Here is a 12,687-nt window from a genome sequence, read left to right as displayed (position 1 = left end):
GGAAAAATGTACATCGTGTTTTCGCTCGCTCTTTTTTACAATTTTACAATTACAAATGATACAATTTTTTCTATTTTTTCTTAAGCAGGTAAGCAGTTTTATTTCCTATTGGGGGAGACCGGGGCTAGAAGTTACACGAGTTAGTTGTCCCAAAGCTTGTGTTTCACTTAATATATTAAGTAGCATATTCTTCTCTATAGTGTACGTTACGCCTATCGTGTAAATAGTAAATAAACAAGTGCATTTTTATAACAGTAAATTGTAAAATGTTATTTCCAATTTCGATCTAATAAGCCGTGATTCAATTTTAGCAAATATATGTCAAAATCAGACGATTCAAAGTATATAAATACTTGAATGTCGAATTCTTATAACTCTAAAAATCTCAAAATTTATAGATCTCAAAATTTAGAAAACGTAATTTTATTTTACAGTCCGTAATTGCACATTGTCTATCATATACATAAGACGTAGAAACGGATTCCCGATTCGAATTCTTCTCGCGCGTCAAGTAAGATATATCATGAGTTGAACAATTAGAACTACTGCAGTTCTCGATTCAGCCATCAAACAAATCACGTTATTATATTCAGATATCATAATGTTTATTACGACTGAGTGATATTGAAAATAATAATTTGTCCGGTTAAATTCCTTATAAAGACAAAAGTAGACAATGTCTTATGACACAGTCTCTTATGACACAGTTACTGTGGACTGCCATTTTCGGGATTTTAATCTCAGATTCAGACATTCAAGCGGAAAATGTGACATTAAAATTAACTAATAATACTGATATAAACAACAATACAAGATTCAATGATGAAAATATGATATTAACAAACGGACTATTGATTCACTCAACCTTCACGAATTGGTATTATCTTACTGTTATGCTATGTCAAAATCAGAATTACGAATATGGGATTTGTTCGTAGTCCAGATTCAACAAGAATCTCTCCGTTTGGATACTTTGGATAATCCCATTCTGAAACCTCTTGTATGTTGCAACATATATTGAGTTACGACATTTTTTGGAATGGTATCGAGATAAAAATTGTTATGTAAAAAATTGTAACAACTAAAACAAAATTAAGGAAATATTAATAACAAAATCGCTATAAATTCAAATATCGACAGTGAACATCCGAATCCGCGGCAGCGAAAATAAAGAGACGCTAAGAGTTCGAAGGTTGACATAGGTCAAGCCATACCTGCAGCGACAGCAAAATCGCTACAAATTTAAATGCCAACGCCGATTGACCAAATCGATACCGATGAGTTGAACTGGCGGTATCCACAAGTTACCGAAATAAAATTTAAGAATGAAACTTATATTTAATGAAGCCCGGAGATTTGAGAGTTTGACGGATCATCCTTAATAAGGGGGAGAAATAGAAAAGAGAAAGGAAAAAAAACATCACTATTTGCTGGTTTAATTTACTTGACTGTGTCCCGAAATTTCTGGGGCCCTGTGGCTTCGTGATGGCTTTCGTCGGCACTTGTTAACACTTAGGCTTGCGGAAGTAATGCGCACAATTTAAGTTTGACACATGGTTTAAGATTAAGCAGCTCGGAACTCAGCGTGACTGACAGTGGCGGTAAAATGGTATTGATGATAGTTCCGCAATGTCGCGGTTTACGTAGGAAACTTCAAGAAGTGGATTTTGTCGTGAGATGTATCAGGTTTTCTGTTTTGAGGGTTTGTTGGTAAGATATTTTCATGCAGATTTTAGTTTTCGAGAATATTCATTGGTGGTAAAATATCCGATACGTGAGAGGAAAGGAAGGGGGTGAAGTTTGCTCGGACGTGGAAGGCAATCAAGGGATAAGGAAGGTAATTCCTCAGGTTTGAGGGATTGACTCTGTCAGATAATGGAGGAGGAGATGGAGTTGCGGGTCGCAGAAAATCCGAATTTGCGTGAAAAATTTCGTTTTCTAATAATTGTTGGCGACACGCCCGCCTGTTCCGACGATTCCGCACGTGCTTGGCGGCTGATTTTCTTTGTTTATAACTGAGAATGCGCGGATCCACTAAAATTTATTTGATTGTTGTAAATTATTTAATTATTGATAACCGCGCTGGAAGTCAACTGGACCAAGTCTCTCGATTGCTTGTGGACGATTTTATGGATTTGTTTATTTATCGTAAGAAGAAATGCTACGGGTCTGGACGCTGACGTTAATCAGCTAACCCGAAGTAGCGGGAATGGAAGTGATACGGGTCTGGACGCTGACGTTAATCAGCTAACCCGAAGTACCGATGGTGAAAATGTAGATTAAAAAACTTAAAAGGTTAAATTGAAGAGTAGAAATACGTCCAGGAATTCGGAAGTTTGAAGAGGAGACTTCCGTTCAAATAAAAAAAAAAAATTAAAAAAAGAATAATCTAACTTATTAGCACTTGATACGAAGCTGTGCTTCGTACGGTCTGGATTAGAGTAAATTCGTTAAGGCCCTGCACCCTCGTAGAGGCTTCGTCGGAACTTGGTAGGTTTGGTCTTGTGGTGATGATGCGCACAGAACTTAACAAAGCACACGCTACTCAACTTAAACTGCACGCAATAAACGTTTGATTCGGTACTGGACCCGCAAAAACCTGAAGAAATGGCTGGTAGTCAGTAAACGAAAAATACTGACTGGAACTGGAATTGGAGCTGAACTGACGAAAAGTCGCGGATTATATGTATAAGAAACTTTAAGAGGTAAATTTTGTTGAGGAATGTGTTTAGTTTTTCTGTTCAGTTTTTCTGTTCTGAGGGTTTTTGTTGGTAGAATAATGGTAATAGTTTTCATCCAGGATGTACATTTAAGTTTTTGAAATTATTTATTGGTGAGCAACGTGGGAGCGTCATCGCCTATTGTATAATTTTGATTTGGCGAAAAACTGAGTGAGTCACTGGAAAAAGAGCTTGTGCCCTCAAAATTCGACGGTGGAAGCTTTTTGACAAAACTCGCCAATAAACAGCCGTAAAAATCACTGTACTTAGCTCGTCAAAAGATAGGCGAAAACTCAAATTTACATCCTGGGTGAAAAGACATCCTACCAACTAAAATCGTCAGAATAGCAACTGACACATCTTACAATAAAGTCCACCTTTTAAATTTTTTTATATAAACCCTGACATCGCGGGATTCGCTCTCATGAGCTTTAGTCTCTTCTCAGCTTCAGTCAACCTCGGTATTTTTAAATCTTAATCTTTTCTGCTGCTTGAGTTCCGATTCCGAGTTAGAATCTGTGCGCGAAATCTAACCCAAGACGCGGCTATATCCACATCATAAAGAGCCCGCTATCCGATTCGTAAATTCCAAAGATATCAAGGAAGTCATCAAGTGTAGCGAGTTTTATTTAGCCCTTTTTCTTTTTATCTCTTTACTTAAAGATAGTCTATCGACTGTAGGATCCCCGAGAGTTCATTAAATACGGGTTTATTTCGCGGATTTATTCAACGTTTGAGCTCGTGACGTTCTCGTTTTCGCCATCGCGGGTTTTGGGTCGATCGGCGTAGGCATTGGAGTCGTTGGAGTTGTCGGGTCTGACTGACTTGTCGGCCTTTGACTCCCGGATTTTTTGCAAGTCCTTAGATAAAAATTGTGTTTTGTGTAAAACTTTACCGATCTCTTTTTATGCTAGGAGTAATAAAGCAATAAATTTTCTGAGATGCGATAATAAGTCCCTCTAGTTATATATGATGAAATATAACATTATTAGGAATTTTCAATAAATAATTTTTTGTAAGCCCTTAAGTAAAATAATATATTTTCGTCATCGTTGTCGCGAATTCGGCCGGTTCGCTGTCACCTTGGGCTCGTGACAATTTCTTTTGTTCGTTAAATACTCCCGAGCGGATCTGGGGAAGATCGACCACTGTCATATCAGTCAACCCGTTATAAGTAAAATTATTTTAGTGGACCCGAAAGTTTTACCCCCTCAAAAACGGAATCTCCACGCGATCATCAAGCGTAGAAGAAATCGTCGAAAGCGAGTACTAGAATTTCTCCGCCTAATTTTTTTGCGGTGCAAAGTTCACAAACAACCCCCTTCCAAAAAAAATATTGGTGTTTTTCCAAAGTTCAAAATGGATAACAAATTACCCAACCTAAATCATTCACCTCAAGCTGCAAGACAACAACAACAACAACCAAAAGTGTACTTGAAAAAACCTGAGAATCCAAATGTTGTATTGTAAAGCAACCTAAAGGTAACCCCCCTGGAAATCCAGGACCTGAATGTTTGTAAGAAATGAAGGAACAGCAAAAATCTAACCGATCCTTTTTTATGCTGGGCATCGACGCGTTGGTCGACGAGATGATAATGAAAGAAAGAGGAAAAAGAAATTTGAAACGCTGAAGAGATGCAAGTGGTGATGGAGGAAATAAAGGAGGAAGAGGAGGAAGAGGAGGAGGAGAGTAAAAATGGAATTAATGATGGCGAGTTGACAATGACGATGGAATATTTTAGTAGCAGAAGTTTTTAATGGAGGGTTTTTTGTAAGTCCTTAGATAAAAAATATGTTTTCGTGTGCAAGACAAATAAGGGTTTATCTGTCTAAAATAAGGAATATTAAAAATGGTAAAACAACTATTCTCGAAAACATTTTTTCACGTACGGGAGAGAAGTGGGAGAGTGGGCAAAGCCTCAAGTTTGTTATCCAATGGCGTAGTTGGAAAATTTTTTTACAACCTCCATTCTAGAAGTTTTTGGAAATATTTTAAACTATAAATAGTCTGTAACGCTGCAGCTATAATGAAATAGCCGGTTATAATGCCGTTATAATGAAATATAAGACAACTAACGTATTTATATGTCGAAATATAAATACATTAGAGAATCTATATTATTCTCAAGATGATTCAATTCGGGTTCGAGCGTTAGTGGGTTTGTGCACATTGAGTCGAATCGATGACAGTGTACGCTATTCTGCGATCATCAATCCCTTCACCAATAGAGAGACAAAGAAGATAGCCGAGGTTTGCATACGATTCTTGATCAACCCCCAGGAAGAAAATAATATGATAAAATATAAGCTGTTAAAGGCCTATTGTATCTTACTAGCCACGTCGAGGTCAAAGAAGAGTTGATCAAAAATCAACAAACCGTCAAAATGATAATCAGGTACGCTCGGGCCAAGACTAACGATCAATCGGTTATCTTCGGCCTGACCATTATATTGGTAAATTTGTGCAGCGCTTATGTCGAGCAAGAACACATGCCCGAGATGATAAAATTGATAATTTTTGCTGAACGTTATTTTGAGGGATACCCCAGCAAACGCAAAAGGATTAAAAGATATGAAAATTTTTTAATACCTTTGAATCCCTTTTTTGACGGAATTAGATGAAATTAGATGGGATTCGAAATGAGATGGTCCAATCCCATGGAATCCAAAAAAGAAATTTTCAATTTCATCCAATCCTATGGAATCCGTAAAGGTTATGGAATTGCATGGTTTAGGAAACGTCTCGCGCCTCCGTTGGGCGACCAAGTGCCGTTGTTCGTCGGTGAGCTTTTGTGTATGCCTAAGGGCATTACACGCACTACTACCGACGGGCAATTAGCCCGAAAATGAGATTTGTAAGATCTGTCAGGCACCGTAGGAGGTCCCTTTACATAGCGGTCGAGACGAAACTTTGAACTCGATAAGATGCCCCGGCGATGCGACGCCTAGCGGCGTCGACGCGAACTGCCGGTAATGCAGATACCGCGCGGGCGTGTACTATTGGTGGCGCGTACCGCCACAGAGTTCAACACGGACACTTTTCAATCCCTATCCTGGCATTCAATGGTATTTATTTTATTATCATACGGAAATTTTTAATTCCTAGTTTGGCACTCAATGGTATTCATTTCGTTAACGGAATCAATGGTATTTAATGGAATTCATCACGAAACTTTCCAATCCCTAACCTGGCATTCAGTGGTATTCATTTCGTTAACGGAATCAATGGTATTCAATAGAATTCATCATGAAACTTTCTAATCCCTAACCTGGCATTCAGTGGTATAATATTTTTGTGTCGGAATTGGATGGGATTCAAAAAAGACAAATTTTTTCCAAAATAAAGAATTCCATGATATTGAAACTATTTCAATCCCTTTTTTGGACAGAATGGAATTCGGAAAGTCCTTAATTGAATTCCTGGCAATCCCGTTTTAATTCTTTTCAATCTTTTTTCGTTTGCTGGAACAGAAACGTAGTGGGAAGAGGACTGAGCGTGTTAGTGGATGCCGGTGTGACCAGCGCTCTGGTGAGCTTCGCTAAAACGGATAGCCAGAATTGCAAGAAATTGGTGGCCCGCGTTTTCCACGCGATTTGTAGTCAACAGGATTTGAGAGAATTAGTTAATGGTCGACATGGCGACATTATTATCGTTAGCACTGAGTGGCACAGACAAGGGAAAGAAATATGCTTCACGAGCCCTGGTCTATCTGGGACTCACGCCCTACGATTGCAATTTCCCGGTGATTTAATGATGAAAGTCATACAACCTATAACAAATCTCTTAACCTCGGAGTGTTCCCATGTTGAGAGACGCAATGTTCTGAGAGCTTTCTCGAATCTAGTGGAAGAAATTATAAATAAGAGAAGTCATCGGGACGTGGAAGACATCGTACAAGAATTCTCAAAAACGGACTGATAAATTCCATAAAGAAATTGATTATTAATATCATAAACGACAAGGAATTAGTATTTCTTGCTTTAGAAAAAGCAACAAAATTAGCCAGAATCGAGAGAAATGACAAAAGGATTAAACTCAAGACAGATTAAATTCGATAAAGAGGAGGATTAACATATGAATAATTAATTGGGATCGAAATGATCCCAATTGACATTAATAGAATATTCAAGTCTTATCCCAAGCAACACAGTATCGTTCAAAATACGTTTAATAAACGTTAAAAATTTATTTAAACTTATAAGTCGATTAAAGAAACGTTTAAAATGTAATACTTTTTTTAAACTATTTAATATCCGTTTTTATATAACGTTTATTAAATAGTTATAAAAACGCTTTATAAAATTTTTTTTAGACACATTTATTCTTTTACGTAATTGTAATTATACTATAAACGTCTCGTTCTCGATGATTATTTGTAGTAGCGTCAGCTATGCTCAAAATTTACAACTTCAGAATACTAAAATTTGAATGTGGCGCTCTCCGCGCCTCCTGTGTGAACGCTGTCTGCTTCTCTTCTTCATAATGTTTTGTTGTGCTCAAGGGTTCGCACGTCAGAGGAAAATTGCTTAATAATATTATTATTAAAGCAAAATTAGAAGGAAAAGAAAGCATTCTCGATCACGGTTTAAAAGAACGCAAAAGAGTTAGTGAAGGAACTGAGAAGAAATCATAAAAATCCAATCTTAGTTAAATAACCTCACTAATGTTCGCGGCCAGCTAGTAAAGGTTAGGGAGGTTAAATCTCAATTATTCCACACGAATATTGAGAGTCGGCGTCCATACGACAATGACACAGGGTATTTTTTGTGAATTGGCTCAATAAGAACCAACGTTTTACAATGCACATAATAAGTGTTACCCCATTAACTCCTCTCTAGCTGTCTCCGGTTTTAGGTAATAAAAATGCTTATTCCATACGAGTAACGCACTCATAATAAAGGAATACAAAAGTGTTTATTCCATATAAGTAATGCACTCCTAATAAAGGAGGGATCACGGAACGAAAAGTTCGACACAAACTCTGCAAGCGTCAAAGTTTTTTTCATACGAAAAACATGGATGATAACGTCTCAAGGTTGGTATGTATTTTTTCTTTGCTTTCAGAGCGAAATTATTCCAATAAGGAAAATAAGCATGAGGAAGTGCAGGTCGTGGTGAATTCTGTCACTGAGGCCACTGAAGTTAGTGGGGCTCAAACGGTAACCTTTAAAAAAAAAAAAATCAGAAGTGACAAATAATTGTCACCAATGATAAAATCCTATAGATGTTGGGAAAAAATCTTAACGCTCTATCCAAAAAATTCTGTAAAGTTTCATACTGAAATACAGAATCGATGGAAAACCTTACTTAAATAATATCCACATAGGGTAATGTTATATGCTAATCCTCGAAAAATTAACCTAGAGATTGTTGCAGCATTAACAAAGATATCTAAGAAAAGAGATGAACACTTCATGGAAACGCAATAATCCGCTGGATCAACTACTATCGCTCTTGGAGGAGTAGGATCGCTATTATTACAGGACTCGGAAGGAGTTGACCAAATCAAATATCTGGGTGATTCAGAAAAGCTGTTGTCTGATATCTCCATCAACAGTCAACAGCCAAAAAATCGTTTATCACACCGAACAATTAAAATAATTGATCGAAAAAGTCTGCCAAAACAATCGAAAAAGTCTGCGAATGCTTAAAAGCTCAGGATAAATCAGGTAAAAAACCTTTATACTGATCGCAAATTCAGGGAAACTAGAACAGACCGTTTGTCAATTTAGGCAAATAGACACGCTTCACAAGAAGCAACCATTTCGCTTCAAGCCAAGGACACAGTATCAATCTTCGAGTCGAGACAACAGCCAATTATATATATATGGTAGGATTGGCAGGCAGGCTTTTGTCATTCGCTGACAAATGGAGAAAAATAATCCAGATAATTATATATTAAAGCCTATTAGCGAATATGAGTTTCCGAGTAGCGAATATGAATTTAGTGAAATCTTTCGTCAATATCACTTTTCTGAACAGAGGAGTATCTTCAAACGAGAATAAAAAAGTTCAATCCATTTATTCTTTCTTTTGGTGTCAAAACCTGATAGTAATAAAATGTCTATACAAAGTTATCGAGTCACCCTATTTTAAATGGAGGATCTCGATCGGCAAATAATCTAGTAACTCCCAGTTTATGGCTTCTTTGATCTCGAAAAACAAGTATTTTCTAGTTCCCGTTCATGAAAATAGTAGAAAATATCTGAGATTTATTTTTAAGTTTCAAATTTACTGAAACCAATCATGAATACCTTAAGAAGTCGAGGTTTTTTGGTCAACAATATATCTAGATAGTAATTTTTTTTTTGCATTAGCAGAAGTTTCAAACTCTAAAAAAGGGAACGTAATAGAGTCATAACAGTTTTTTAGAAGAACTGGGATTTATTTTAAATAAAGAAAGAAGTTGCTTAACCTTGTCTCAAAGGTCCAAGTCGTAATTCGTAATTCGTAAATTCGTAATTTATTGCATATCCCCGCAGGGTTCGCAATCTACCAATAATATCCTTCTCCTCTCACTTTAACCCTTTGGACCAACGGCTTAACGTCTCTTTCCGAAAGACGGAGCCCAGTTTTCTCCGCACAAGAGCCTATCTTGCACGGAGAGGCGCAGCTATCGGAAAAAACATTTCCTGGCTTCATGGCTCTAGTGGACTCGAACCTGGTTCCTCAAATTACGAGTCTGGCGCTCTACCACTAGACCACACTGCCGCCCTCAAAGGTCCAAGTCTTTCGGCTTCATCTTTAATCCAGTTACAAACGTTATGTAAACGTTTAAAAATCGTTTTTCGTTCGTAAACCTGCCGAATGGTTTTTTTCTCTAACGATAAAAACGTCCTGTGTGGAGACTAAGTCTAAAAACACCGCGTGAACGTTTTAGAAACGTTCAGATCCGAACTGTATACCTCCTGATCTCCCCGCATAGAGGGCGTAAGACTCGCAAGCAATATCGTCCAGTATCATCTTGGGCTTGCATGGGTATCATTTTATCTATTTAACCTATACGCATACGTTTTTCTTGAATCAACTGAATTGAAGTGCAGAGTCTTTGTATTTTCGACGACGAGGAGGAGAGCGTGAAAGTGGCCTTCTTCCTCGTCCGCGGTTTCGCGCTGCTTCTCTCGGCAGACCTCCATCTCCGTCCATCCTCTCCGCGATCATCATTCGTTCCTACGTTCCTTCCCTGCTTCCTTTTCCACCTCTGTCCGTCAGCTGAACGTCCGCATCGTGGCGAAAACGGTGTGAAAGTGATCAGAGAAGAAGAGAAGAAGAGAAGAAAAGAAGGGGGGGGGAGAGAGAGAGAAAGAGCGAAAGAGAGAGAGAGCAAGGAGAATCGATGTGCTTTGGAAGCTTCAATAATGAATGGTAAGTGTTATATCTTGGTATTATTTTGCCTTTTTTACTTACCTGTATGTACCTACGTTTGATGTAACGTATTTGATAATAATTTAAATAACATGATATTTGATGTAACATGATAATTTGTGTTACAATTTTATATTATTTTTCTGAGGCTAATCCTTAAGATAATTAATATCTTACATGCATTAAAAAGGTTATAATGGTTTAATTCTATTATTTTTATTATATTATAAATCTCTAAAGGCTATATATATTACATTTAATTTGTCGTACGACAAATTTAATATTGGCCTATAAAAATCAAAGTTTTGATTTATAAATTTTTTACACATCTTTATATAATCTTTTTTTATTCAGTATTTTGATATTTAAAGTATTTTTAATTAAATAAAGACTATAATGTTATTTCAGTTTTATTTTTCCACTCTGTACCCCGGTTATTTTTACTATGACATATTGTTTTCTGTACTTTTTGGCCGAGAGCTAAATCAAATTTCTTTTAAAAGTATTGTATTTTACGAAATGACCGAGTCACACAAACGATCTATCGGGGAGCGAAGGCTAAGGAGATACGCCAAAGCTGAAGCTGAAAAGGTATTCGCTCATATATTAGAAGATAATGAGGACATTTTAAACGCGATTACAGCAGATAGTATTATAAATTCACATGAGACTCAAGATATCTCTCAAGATTCCATTAATAATATTAGTGAATCTGCACATAGCAATGAAAATTTACAGTTTTCAAGGCAAATAAATGATGATAACAATAGTGAATATGTTTATATGAGACATGATCTGTTAGCAAGTATTGAATCAGATAGTAACTCAAATGATGAAGATGGAGAAGACAATGATGAGGATGAGCAAGTGAAATTCAGGCAATGGCTAAGAGAATTAAACTTAAAACACAATATTACAGTGGAAGTGTGCAGAGAGCTTCTTGCAAAACTAAAACCATATCATCCAGACTTGCCCTTAGATCCGCGGACTCTCAATAAGACGCCTAGAGTAACATCAATTGTAGAATTTGGCAACGGTTTCTATGTCCATGTTGGATTAATAACAGGACTTGAAAGACGCCTACAAAATTGAAGACTAAAAAATTTTGGCACAAACAAAATAGGATTGGATGTTAATGTTGATGGAATAAATATGACCAAAAGGTACCTGTTATTTTTTTGATTAAATCATGTTCAGCACTTTTTTAATTTATTTTGGGATAATGTTAAATTTCACATCTTTCATGCAAAAGGGACCTCCACAAAAAGACGAATATCAAACAAGCCGGGTCAAATTGTTGAGAATAAACGTGGAAAAGAAAATATTGCTCTGAATGATCAACACGACCAATCTGGTATTTAATTTTATTTTTGCATTGTAATACTGCAATCTATGTGATATATGTGGTTTTGTATCTGAGATTCTCGCATCAATGCTTTGTAATTTCTAGATAAAAGCTTTGAAGAAATGTCTATGACAAATCCATGTTGTTCTTTTATAATAATGTTTTTACATAGGGAGCTAAGTTTTCGAGCAACAATGCCATCAAAGATTTTCGGCATAACATTTTGTTTACATATAGGACGATAGTTAGTGACTGATTGACGGTCGCCACCTTTAAAAATCGGAGAGACGAGACATTGCTTCCAAAGAGATGGGAAGGCACCATCCCTCAGTGACTTATTAAAGATCAGCCACAGAAATCTTGACGCGATAAAGATACATGATTTTAGTAATGAAGGTGGAATGCCATCCAACCCCGCGGAGCAGCTCAATGGAAGCTCACAAATCTCGTTATACACATCCGAAATTGATATGTCCAGGGATAAAAGATCCAAGGGGTGATTTAAGTTAAAACCGCTGTCAGGGTATTCGTCGATTACATCGCTACTAATATAAACAGATTCGAAATAATCAGCGAAGCAGTTCGCAATAGATTCATCATCCTCCAGTAAATGATCATTATGCAGAATCTGAGAGGCGCAATGCTTGGAAGATCTGATGTCTCTGATAAAGCCTCAGAAAAGATTGGTATTATTCGACAGCGCATGTTCAGATCTATCAATAAAATCAGACCAGCAAACAGCAGACAGAGATTTACATCTAGCTCTAAGGTGAGAGAAAGATAGATAATCAGAGAATGAGAGAGTGCATTTATATCTTAAGTGTGCCGCTTTCTTGGCCCTGATTAGAGAAATTAATTCCTTGGTGAACCATGCTGGATAAGTAGATTCGAAAATAACATAAGAGGGAACATAAGTATTGATCGCAAAGTTCAAGTGAGAGTAAAGTAGCTCAGTGGCCTCATCCACCGGAATATTAGCAAAGGCAGAGTCCCAGTCAATTTGACCTAAATAGTCATCAATTGCAGAAAAATCGGCACGTTTAAAACACGGTCTGCAGAAAGAATTCCCTGAAGGACGAGCAGCAGTGGGAAGTGGCAGGGCAAATTCGAGAGCAGGATGATGTGCGTCGCAAGGAAGGAGAGGCTCGAGGGAAGCATGTACGTGAATACCATCGAGAGAGGAAAAAATCAGATCAAGCTCGTTCCCCAGCGCATTGCTTATATTATTGTATTGCCGAAAGTTGCAAAGACTAAAA

General features: G+C 37.1%; 1 long non-coding RNA gene across 2 annotated transcripts; it reads left to right on the top strand.

Annotated features, from left to right (window-relative positions):
* Positions 1 to 7,229: 7,229 nt before the first annotated feature.
* Positions 7,230 to 10,272, top strand: LOC139810379 (uncharacterized). 2 transcript variants are annotated; one of them, XR_011731311.1, is made up of 3 exons: positions 7,230 to 7,478; positions 7,576 to 7,756; positions 8,098 to 10,272. It is a non-coding gene; the product is annotated as an uncharacterized lncRNA (long non-coding RNA). The 2 variants fall into 2 exon arrangements; XR_011731310.1 differs by having other exon boundaries at positions 7,560 to 7,756.
* Positions 10,273 to 12,687: the final 2,415 nt, after the last annotated feature.

The sequence above is a fragment of the Temnothorax longispinosus genome, chromosome 3 (assembly GCF_030848805.1).
Source record: "Temnothorax longispinosus isolate EJ_2023e chromosome 3, Tlon_JGU_v1, whole genome shotgun sequence".
Taxonomy (NCBI): Eukaryota; Metazoa; Arthropoda; class Insecta; order Hymenoptera; family Formicidae; genus Temnothorax; species Temnothorax longispinosus.
The sequence above is the reverse complement of the archived record's forward strand: the minus strand, read 5'-3'. Positions and strand labels throughout refer to the sequence as shown.